Source organism: Tenebrio molitor, chromosome 2, assembly GCF_963966145.1.
Source record: "Tenebrio molitor chromosome 2, icTenMoli1.1, whole genome shotgun sequence".
NCBI lineage: Eukaryota > Metazoa > Arthropoda > Insecta > Coleoptera > Tenebrionidae > Tenebrio > Tenebrio molitor.
In genome coordinates, this window is record NC_091047.1 from 27,602,539 (window position 1) to 27,614,082 (window position 11,544).

Sequence of the window (11,544 nt, forward strand, 5' to 3'; positions counted from 1 at the left end):
ACAGAAGGCCATTGCGAGCAGGTTGAAGAGTTTGAATCCGTTGGACATGAAAGGGATGTAAACCTTGCTCGTATTCACTAAATATGTAGAAGTATACCGTGTTTAAACTTGTAAGTAGAATAACTTTTAAAGTAGAGAGCAATCTACAGACTACAATAATACAAGGTGATCAAGGACTGTCTGAATTGGTAACACTAAACTTTATTTTTAAATAATTTAAAAATTTTAATGTGAATTTGGTCTTAGACGAATATTTTTTTAATTATTATTATCAAAAATGACATTTATGACCATCCTGATCGATGTGACCTATTTTTTATTATTTCGTAAAAATTGCAGAGCACAAATGCGTTGAAGACCCCCAGTAAGAAATATTTAAATACGGCCCTTTTCTGAACCTTCAATAATTTGAGTGATTTATGACGGCCGACAGCAATGAGCTGTCCCTCATAAAAGTATCGGGCCTTCAAATAAATATATATTTAGAGTAGGCGTAGGAGACATTCTAATTCTTTTAACAGTGTAAAGTAATTTTTGTAGGTAACCAATTATTCTCCGGAGTTGCATAGTATGCATAGTAAGCTTTTCCCAATTTCATATTGTCATATTCCGTGGAGGGAGAATAGAGAGAATGCACTATAAAAATTAAAAATATTTTCTAATTTTATTTCGTTAAAATGTCAGGCGTTTCTTGTGTCATTTTCTACGCTGGAAAAATGTTGCAAACAATTGAATTTCCATAGGTTGCTCTAAATGTAAATTTATTTGAAGGCCCGTTATTAGTAAGTTATAAAGAACTGCATAAGTCGTTCTCAATACATATTGTTTCATACTATCTACGTACTATAAGACAAAATGTCCTTATATCAATTCTGTTAATGTATTCTGTCATGTTCCTCCACAGTACTTTTTTTTACAACAGTATTAGCTGCTAAGCTGGTTTTGTTACTTTATTACTACCTATACGCCGTGTAAGCAGTAGTTTGACACCCTTGTCAATCGTAGTTGCATTGTGGGTTGCCGTCGTACAGAAATGTAGATTTCAACTGATATCGTTCAGTAGCAAAGTAGGTTTGTACAGTTGGTTGCAAAAAAAACGGGAAACGAAAATTTTCCTAATGTAAATTTGGTTTTGTCCATTTGTCAATTAATTGTATACTTGACAATACCTATCAAATAATTTTTTGAAATGTCAATGAATTTTGACGTTAATTCTAACCTATCTCTCGTAAGAAGGGTTCACACTAGGAAAAAATTGTAAAAATGTGTCAGTTTTATTCTGACAGTTCCCGTTTGATTTGAAATAGAGTACATGCATGTGATGATCACATGCTTTCATTGGTCCACAAATTATACCGGGTGTTATGGAAGGCCACGTAATAAAATTAACCACCAATAGGACTCGTCAAAATAAATATTTTTTTATTTATCATTTTTTCGGCAAATTCTGGTAATCGGAGGACTACTCGTATTTCATGAATAAAAACGTTTCTGTTCATTCATTTTAGACAAATTTTTGACTTTTTATTTGATTGTCATTAAACCTGTTGCTATGACAAAAATTTTGCCATTTGAAAACCCTCTAGCTTCGCGATTTCATTGGAGCATAGGGTCTGGCAAAACTTTGATTAGATTAATTTTTTTGAGTGACGGAATATGATTGTTTTCAAACAACTATGAATGAAATAGTCGGACAAAAACATTTTCACTCACTCTTTCGTTTCAATTGATGATTATCCCATGAGCGAAGTGTCAAATTAGGGGTTAGTTAGAAAAATGTAAAAAAAATCGATAAAAAAAAAATCAATAGGTATGTTAAAAATGTTTATTTTAAAGAGTTGTATTGATAATTAAATTTATTATGTGGACTTCCTTAACACCCTGTATACTAAGACTATAGGTAGTCTTATGTTTATTAATAGACAAAATATTTCAAAAAACCTTCACAAATTAATCGTTTTCTTGTATGTAATGAAAATGTACTTAAGGTGCTGCTGCTGAATTAACTCACCTGTTTCAATTTTATTAATTCGCTTTCGCTGTTTTCTACAGGCTCGCCAAAATTCTCGTTAACAAATTAATGTTGTTAAATCGTTGAAAAACTTGCTTAATACGTTCGATGAGTTACTTCCATTCATTATAATATGAAATAATAATTACAGTATTACGCTTTTAATGTGTAAATATTTTAAACTAAATGCATTACAAAATACTCGCCATCTGTATGATGTACATAGATATGAGATATGATAAGCACAAGTACTTTTATAATTGCAATTTTCGTAACAGTATTTTACACAGAATGCAATCAATTGATTTGCGGATTATAAATAATGTAATAAGTTGTAAATGAAATTCGATTCTTAAACAAACAACACTGTTGATCCTATGAGAATCAAATAAGATAATAAGTTTACCCTTTTTTTTCACATTATTATGAACAATCTTTCCTTTATATTCTGAAATTTTTGCTAACAAAATAATGTTTACTTGCTATACCTTAGTTTTTCTATTAGAATGCTCGCAGGCGAAGTAATAGTAGATTATATCATTAAGAGTAGAAGTGAGTCTTTTTGAATTAAGTCCAAAGATGGAAGAACGAGACGAAGTCGAGGTCGCAACTGGGCGAAGCACAAAAAGACCTTCTACTCTTAATAGATACTATATTCTTCAACCGGATCACAAAAAAGAAATCGGACATAAACTTATTTGTTTTATTTTCTTTTGCTGCAGTTACAGTAAAATGACAATTTTCAAATTTTAAGGCACCAGTAATTCCTAGTTCTCTTGTTGCAATATTATTAGTACATGCTAGAAGGTTCAATAATATTACAAAAATCTACTAAAGCCTAAAGTTACCTAATTTTTTAACGTTGAACGGCCATCTTGCTATTTTTTATTTTGACATCTGCCATCTATGCACATGGACGACTCGTGGTATCCACCAGGTTTTTTTTAATAGGGATAATTTAATTTTTTCCGTTTCAGAGATTGACAGCGTCGTTGTGGTGTTCGTAGGGTCTAGAACGCTTGCCATTGGACACGTAGAACATCGCTGAGAGAAAGATCTCTTACTTTTCTTGCTCTTGAAGACTTGTTGGTTAGTCGAGAGTCCAGGCGGAGGTAGTTGAAGGAATATTTGTTACAATCCTCGTGCCATTTTTTAGAGAGATCGGGGGTGGTGAACTCTAGACAAGCTTCTTCCTAGAGACGCTCATCATAATGAAAGATATATCTTTCATCCAGTTGGCGTTTTGCAAAGATTTCTCCAAATCAAATATTCTGTAGGTATCTAAAAAAAGTGAAGACTATAATAAAAAGGGTTTAACAACCTAACAAGTAAACATAATGGCACTCTTGAATAACTAAATGATTAGCGTCACATTTCTAGGCAGAAAGATAAATGCAGACAAATTTAAGATAAAAGACCGGTACTATTTTTTGCTCTAATGGAATAATTGCAAATTAAAGAAAAAGATGTTCTCTTCCACGCTAAAATTATAGTGTACAATGATAAAGTCTACGACAAATCGTAAAAAAGAAAATAATTTTTTAACGGTCATTTAGAATTATAAATAAATTAGCACCAAGATGAAAGAATGATGATATTTATGTACGATATATTGTATATCTTCTTAAGGCGACCTTACACTAAGGCAACAATTGACAACATCACACAACATGTAGCATTCTACAGTTTGTGGTAGGTAATGCTGCCGGTCGCGCAACACCTTTTTGCGATTAAGTACGAGTAGGGTGAAATACTGAGATAGACCATTTATAGATAGAGTAAAGCCGGTTTGAGACATTTGGTGGGGGAACTCTGCGCGGACAAAATTTCAGTGGCGTAGTAAAACCGGTCACAGCAGAGAACAGCGGTCACAGTAACAATCAGCTGATTGGGAATCTGCTGAACACCCCAATTTTACGAAAGATGGACTCGTCCGACTATTTTCCGTCTATACACAACCCCACCAACTGTCATATCTCATCCCCGCCTTACTTTACCTACGCAACTAATTGCCTTCAGTATATAAGTGCAATATTTGCGTTTCAAAGTGCAAGATTTTTCATTCATTTGCGTTCATAAAATATGTGATTTTTGAATCGGTCCAGAAGCGTTAAAAAAAGTGCCATAGCGTGTAATTTTTTAACGCAATTATAAAATTTTTCATTCATAACAGTAGTATGTAAATTGTGCTTTTTTTGGCCTGAGTTTAAAATGCGAGTGAAACGAGCGTTTTAAAGGCCCACTGGTTCACACAGGAGAAACTTCTCAAATTTTGATAGTGACGAAAAAAATTGTTATTTAAACTTACGGAAGCCCAAAAAATTTCGTATGCAACTCGTTAGCAAAGTATCTTTTTTTTACTCGGCGGATTTGCTCATTCGCTTCGCTCGAGTGGCAAATTTTCCTTCTCGTAAAAAAATGTATTACTTTACTCACTTGTTACATAAATTACTATTTGTAATTTTTTTTCGATAATTTTGTGCCGTATCAACACATAAAAACGGTGTTGCGGTCAGTATAGTTCTCCCAGAGCTGCAGCGGTTTTATGGCAGGGCAATAGTAATTATTACGCCTGTTGAGATGCCGATACGCGACATAAACAGACCCCTGTCAATCATCATTTTCGTTCTATACCTGTCAGTTTACAGGGTAGTACTTGGACGAATTTACGATTAGGGGTTGTACTTGCGGTTTAAACCTATTGTCGGTGTTGTTAACGTTTATACAATGGTACCCTGCCATAAAACCGCTGCAGCTCTGGGAGAACTATACCGTACTCAATATCTGATTAACGCTTAGATAATAATTTGAGAGCGTGTGAAACTGTGAATTATTGTTTATACTGTAACGGTCCGAATAGGTTCGATAAATTAAGAATTTTAATTTTAAAAATAATTTCAACGAAATATTTTAAATACCGTTCATTTGCGACGGAAATGCTGGTCAGTTGTAAATTTTATTGTTGCTTTGTTCACAAGAGTGGCACCACACTCTTCAAGTGAAATCTGCCAACCTTTCTTTGAAAAATGCAGGTACGCGTCCGGGGCAAAACATAGCCCAAGGGGAACAAGTGTTCAGGGGAAAGGAAGCGTTGCAATAAATTTATTGTAATTACATGTTCGACAATTTGGGTGGTCCAGTTAAAATCAGGGGATAATTGAATTAATGAATTTGATGTTGGCAGGTTTCAAATTGAGAGAACAACAAAATTAATGTTCATTAGGTTAATTTACCTTTTTTAGCATTCTCAAATTTGTGGCATATTTGTAATTAAAGGGCGAGAATTGCAAATTAAAAACAGAGCGCTTTATCGTAGAAAAGAACTAGAATCGTTTGCACTTTTAGTTAGAAAAGTAACAAAGCAAAGTAGAAAGGGAGTCGGTAGAAAACACAGAGGACCGGGTAACGATAAAGCCAGGTAGTCGTAGAAATCAGACGTGTGAGTGAGAGAGAGAGAATGAAATTTACGAAGTAATCATTAATTAGAACGGTTTTGGGGAATCAAACCAATGTCGAACAATTTTTAGAAGTAGCAGAACAACGGAACTTAGTTGCATGAAATGGCACTTGCGTAACAGCGTTTCAAGCCCAATTTAGGTTTCAAAATAAGGTTAATTTGTTTCATTTTAATTATGTTTGTTTCATTTTAATTGTGTTTGTTTTATTTTAATTATGTTTGTTGCATTTTAATTATGTTTGTTTCATTTAAATTCTGTTTAATTCTTGGTGCTGATTTTTATTATTGTATAGAGTCGGTAATTCAGTGTTCCTGTTAATTCGGTTTGTCCCATTTTAATTGTGTTTGTTTCTTGATGCTGATTTTTATTATTGTATAGAGTCAGTAATTTAGTGTTCTTTTTCAGAGTTCTAATTCAACAACAAATTATGTACAGTGGCGAGCACGGAATTTCGCACACATTGGACATTTCACTGACATAATTTTATTAAAATGAGATACTGGCGGCAGTTTTGTGACAGTTTAGGTGAAACATCAGTCATGATCACATATATCATGACTGATTATAATGACAATAAAGCTTAGACTAGATATATTTTTTTAATCACATACAAATTGGTGTGCGAAATTCCGTGCTCCCCACTGTACATACGGTCTGGTCCTAACAAAAGTCTAAATTTAAACATTTAAAATAATGGTGGAAAAACGGAAACTGTAATTTCAAAAGTTTTAGAGATTTCGAAAAGGCGTCGCGATCGGCGTAAAGTAGAACCGAGCTGATTGGTCACGTTGGTCAAGTAGGGGTTGCGAAAGTGGGGTGCGCCAGAAATGATAAAACCGATTGCGGGACGGGAAACAAGGCTTTTTTTGATTCACTCAGGGTTTGATCTCCAAAGTAGCCGGAGGTACGTTCAGTACTTCCAGCAGCCATTTTGTGACCACGTTCTTTACATTTACAAGGTAAATTATTCCTCTAATTTTTGTACATTATTTGTAGCCGCGATTTAATTAGCCCAACAGCATTTAGTTCTTTATCGTTCTAACGTAAAGATGATATTATTTTCTTGGAGCTTTTGATGACCACGTGACTCTTTAGAATCTTGAATTAAATTCCTTATAGCGAAGTATGTGATCTTCTTGCATTTACCGATTGGGGAAACGTGCTCTTGTCAAGGGGAACCATTATGCAATTATTATAAAACATTTCCATTCATTATTTATGTCTTGGATTCTCGAGTTCGGGAAGCTACCGCCAGTGTCCGTCGCACTCAATTAGCTGTGGTCCGGCATAAGTGCACAAACCGCCATGTCACCCGTAAACGGGACAGTGACCAAACTAGGCCAGCTGACACGTGAAGAGAGGTACCCTTTGGCCCTGTTAGAACCCTTTTTTCCCTTTTATTTTCGATCACCGGAGTAGACCGGGGTGATCTATGAGATTCCAGGGCATCGCGTCGGGTTCAATTTAATTGGGGTAATTGAAATCTAAATCGGATCACATAGTTCGCATCTCCAACTCGTATAATGCTGTTCGCGCCATAAACTCCTATATTTGCCCAGCTTAGTCATTTATTCATGAGTCAGATCTCAATTCGAGGGCCGCGAGTCAAATCTCATTGGGTCAAATTTCCGCCAACTTCTGTTATTAAAGTCATTTATTTATTTCTATCATTTGTTGGGACCAAACGCCACCATACTCGATTATTTGTTAAATAAAATTTAAGTGAAGTGTGCGCAATCGTTTTAATTTCATCTTTGAAAACCGTCCAAAGGTACGGCCTCTCATTAGAGCCTAATTAAAGAAAAATGGAAAATAATACACAACGTAGGATCCATAAATATTTCTTTCTCATTGTTTTTGTTTCGTATTTTTCCGCAAAATTTCATCTGAGGGAATGCGGCAACCAACAATACACCAAACGAGGGAGAAAAAAAAATCATTGAGGAAAAGTCAAGGAAGTCGAAAGGTTACAATACCCAAAAGAGTACAAATTCAACGCAAGCTAATTAAATGAAATGCACGACAAATACACTCCCCACAAAAATTATCGCACCACCCACAGTTGTGGTAAACCAAACAATGTACCGCTACGATCTTCATTGTTGTGATAAAAGGGTGTAAGATAATACAAAAGAATAAATAAAAACAAAAAAATCTATGTTTTGAAAGATTCTTTAACGGATTTATAACAATATAATAAATTGGTTATGCACTATAACTAAATTAAAAACGAGTGCTTCCACCCCTGGCTTGAATGACAGCTTCCATTCTGTGAAGCATGCTTTCGTAAAGGTTTACAATGTATTCTTGCGGTATGTTATGCCATTCTTCCACAAGAACTACTTCCAACTGCTGGAGAGTTCTAAAAACCATTCTACGCCCTGATACACGCTGTTGAAGGGTGTCCCATACATGCTCTATTGGATTTAAATCAGGGCTTCGAGCTGGCCACTCCATAACAGGTGTCTCAGTTTCTCTAAGGTATTCTTGAACTATCCGAGCTGTGTGTGGTCGAGCATTATCGTGCATATACACAAAATTTTGACCAATAAATGGGCCGTACGGAATAACATGTGGGTCCAAAATGTCAGTAATGTAACGTACAGCCGTCATACGAGCCTCACGTAAAGACACTAATTCTGTACGACCTTGCACAGAGATAGCACCCCAAACCATTATCGAACCTCCACCATAGTTCACATTGGGAACAAAGTTACATTGAAGATATCGCTCTCCAGGTCTCCTATACACCGGCATTCGTCTGTCATTTGCATAAAGACAAAATCGTGATTCGTCAGAGAACATAACATTCTGCCAATCTCCAATATCCCAATTCACATGTTCCCTAGCAAACGCTAGACGAGCTACACGATGTTGTCTGGTGAGTTGCGGTGCTCTTGCGGGAACACGAGCCCGAATATTGTCTTCCCGAAGACGGTTTCTTACAGTTTGCAGCGAAATTTCTACATCTCTAGCAGCTAACATCTCATTTTGAAGCAATCGAGCAGTGCAGTGCCTAGTACGGAGTGCTGTTAGGCGCAAAAAGCGATCATCTCGATCATCTTTGTCCTGACCTTCTGTCAACAGTTTCTTGGTGCCTTTGTGCCAGCCTGACAATGGTAGGATGGTTAACACCGAGGACTCTCGCCACGTAACGTTGGCTACGACCATCCTGTAGCAAAGCAAGTGCTTGGACAGCTTCTTCGTGGGTCAGATGGTAGCTAACACGTTGAGGAACATTCATCATGTCAAATTTATATTACACAAGTTGTCTGTAGTTAAATTTAACTCACGTTGGTGCAACCCGCCCTAAGTAAATAAAGTAAAGTACCTAGTGGTTTGAAAAAGAAGGGCACGATAAAAAAAGTCACTAGGTAAAAAGATTAAACACAAAGGAAAGTAAACTAACGCAGTTTAATTAATTTGAGTATAAAAAAATAATGAAAACAAAATTGTCATTCTGATTGTCACTGATATAAAAAATGAAAATATAAAAAAAGAGAAAAATGTCTGGCCTGCATTGACGCTGTCAAAATGGATTGCAGAGTGGAATAATTTCTACCCTAGAAAATGGTAATAGGAATAATAAATTTGTAACAAGTACGGTGCGATCAATTAAAAAATAAATCGAGTCGGCGTGTTACCTATGGCAACCCATGCTATAGCATAGGCTCCAAAGCAAACTCGATTTATTTTTTAAATGATCGCTCGGTATAAAATGTATGAAAAAATCCTTATCGTTTACTGTATTATTAAGGCTTTTTTTGCCTTAGCGGGACGTCCCCTACGCCTCTTTTCACCAATAGGGATCGCTTTAGCTTCTGGTGGTGCAAAGCCAGTCGATTAATAAAGTACCGACACGATTTGACGTTTACATAAAAGGCAACCGTAACGATTTTTTCGCTACAAGAGGCGCTGATATCGCTATTTTGACTGGCTTTGGTGAACATTTGTTCACCAAAGTCCATGGATTTATCAGTAATAATTAGTAATAATTAGTAATTTATTACTAATAAATCCATTAAATCCATGCCAAAGCCAGTCAAAATAGCGATATCAGCGCCTCTTGTAGCGAAAAAATCGTTACGGTTGCCTTTTATGTAAACGTCAAATCGTGTCGGTACTTTATTAATCGACTGGCTTTGTGGTGGTGGTACAGCAATTTTTCGTATAAAAAAAAAATCAAATGACGTTAATCAAAACTACTGTCAGAGTTGTCATCTAATTAGTCGAAATGGCTTTATTATTAGGAAAATAATGAGCTCACAGATATGTTGCAAATGCATGGGCAATGTTATCACGTTATCAGGATGCATCTGCAGCGTCCAGAGAGTATTGCAAAGCGATTTCCGGAAAGACACCATTCTGGGCCAGGTTAGTTATTAATCTAGTACAGCGGAGAAATGGACAGGACCGGACTTAAAATTTTGGAAAACAATAAAAATATACAATCAATTATCTCCGTTAATACAAACATTTTACTAAGAAGATTTAGACTAAAATTCTTAAGAATAATGTGTAGTACCTCGTGTTACAAGGAACGCGTCAACTTCGAGAACACCCTGTATGTATGGGAGACAAGAAAAGATTTCTATTACCTATAACTTTCTATTACAATTATTACAAGTTTCCCCGAGTTTGGCTACAGTCCTCCCTTTTTCCGCATCGGCCAAGTGTCGTAGCATGTATATCGTTTAAAAATAAATTAATAAAATATGTCACAAATCTGACACATTAACGCAACGCCTATGATTGATGTTTCAACCCACACTAGGAAAATTTGGCGTTCACATTTCGATGGCGCCGATGGTACGACGCACGGCATACTTTACAGATGATAAATTTGTCATGTGCAGTGAAGCAGCCATACTACTGTCGCGAGCAAAAAATTCTGGTCGTCAATGTCATTCCAAAATTTGGTTAGATTGTCACAAACAAAAATTTTTTCCTTGCCTGATTATGTCCATGTCAACAAAATGTCAAAAAATTAATTAATTACTGCCAATAGTGCCAATTATTGTCACACAACATGATGATAGGTTATGATATTTACGACCGCTTTACAATGGAGCATTTTTCATTGCGTCAAAGCATGATTTTGACGACCAGCTTTTTTTTGCTCGCGACAGTAGGTACTGTTACGTTATAAATTACCCTTCGAAACTGGGCCACCCTGTTACCGGTTACAAATCCGGAATGTTCAGGGGTATAACGAACAGGTCGTGGGCTTCGACTCGGTTTACAATGCGAACCACGAGTATCGTCGACTGAGGCTGAAAAATGGTGAGAACTGGCCGGAGTACGGGAAATGATACACAACAAATTCGTGGAGAAAGGTTTTTATTTACAGACTGTCACGTGAAATTGTTGTTACAAGACAAGATTACGATAAAATGAAATGAAACCTAGAAATGTACAATTTTTATCTAGTACAACTTAACGAAATGATACAATTTGCAAAAAGAAAACTCCACGATCTGAAAAAAAAACCTAACACAATGCTGTCTAATTTTCTCCTACTTTATCCGGGACAAAATATAACTAGTTATACCACGAGCTTCCCTGTTTGACGTGAACCCAACGGCCAATCTTTCGACACCGTTGACAGCAAGTCGCGAAATTATAAGGGGGTGGAAGGCCGACTCTTTTTCGGAAGCTATACTTGGGCCAAGCAACAGATATAGTAATAAAACCGCCCCCTAGTGCCCGCGTATTTTAAATATCAGCTTCCAATTGGCTTATTCAAAACGTGCGCAGATTTTCGAAAGCCTGATGTACATCCACAAAAATTACTTGACGGCATCCGGCATCTCATTCATTTTAACCTCGCTTCGGGAGTTTGACCACGTGTTTATCTTTGTTTGTTTTTCTTGGCATTTTTCGATTTGTATTACAAAATATTTTTTTTCAAGACTTATAAGAATGACAAATGGCAAAGAACCTGCTTCATTGTGAAACAGGCTTCGGCGTATATCGTTCTACGCAACTAGGCCACATCCCCTTTTTTTTATTACTATATCTGTTGGTTGGTCCAAGTATAGAACGATTTCACCGCCCTCCGGTGAGGGTAGGATG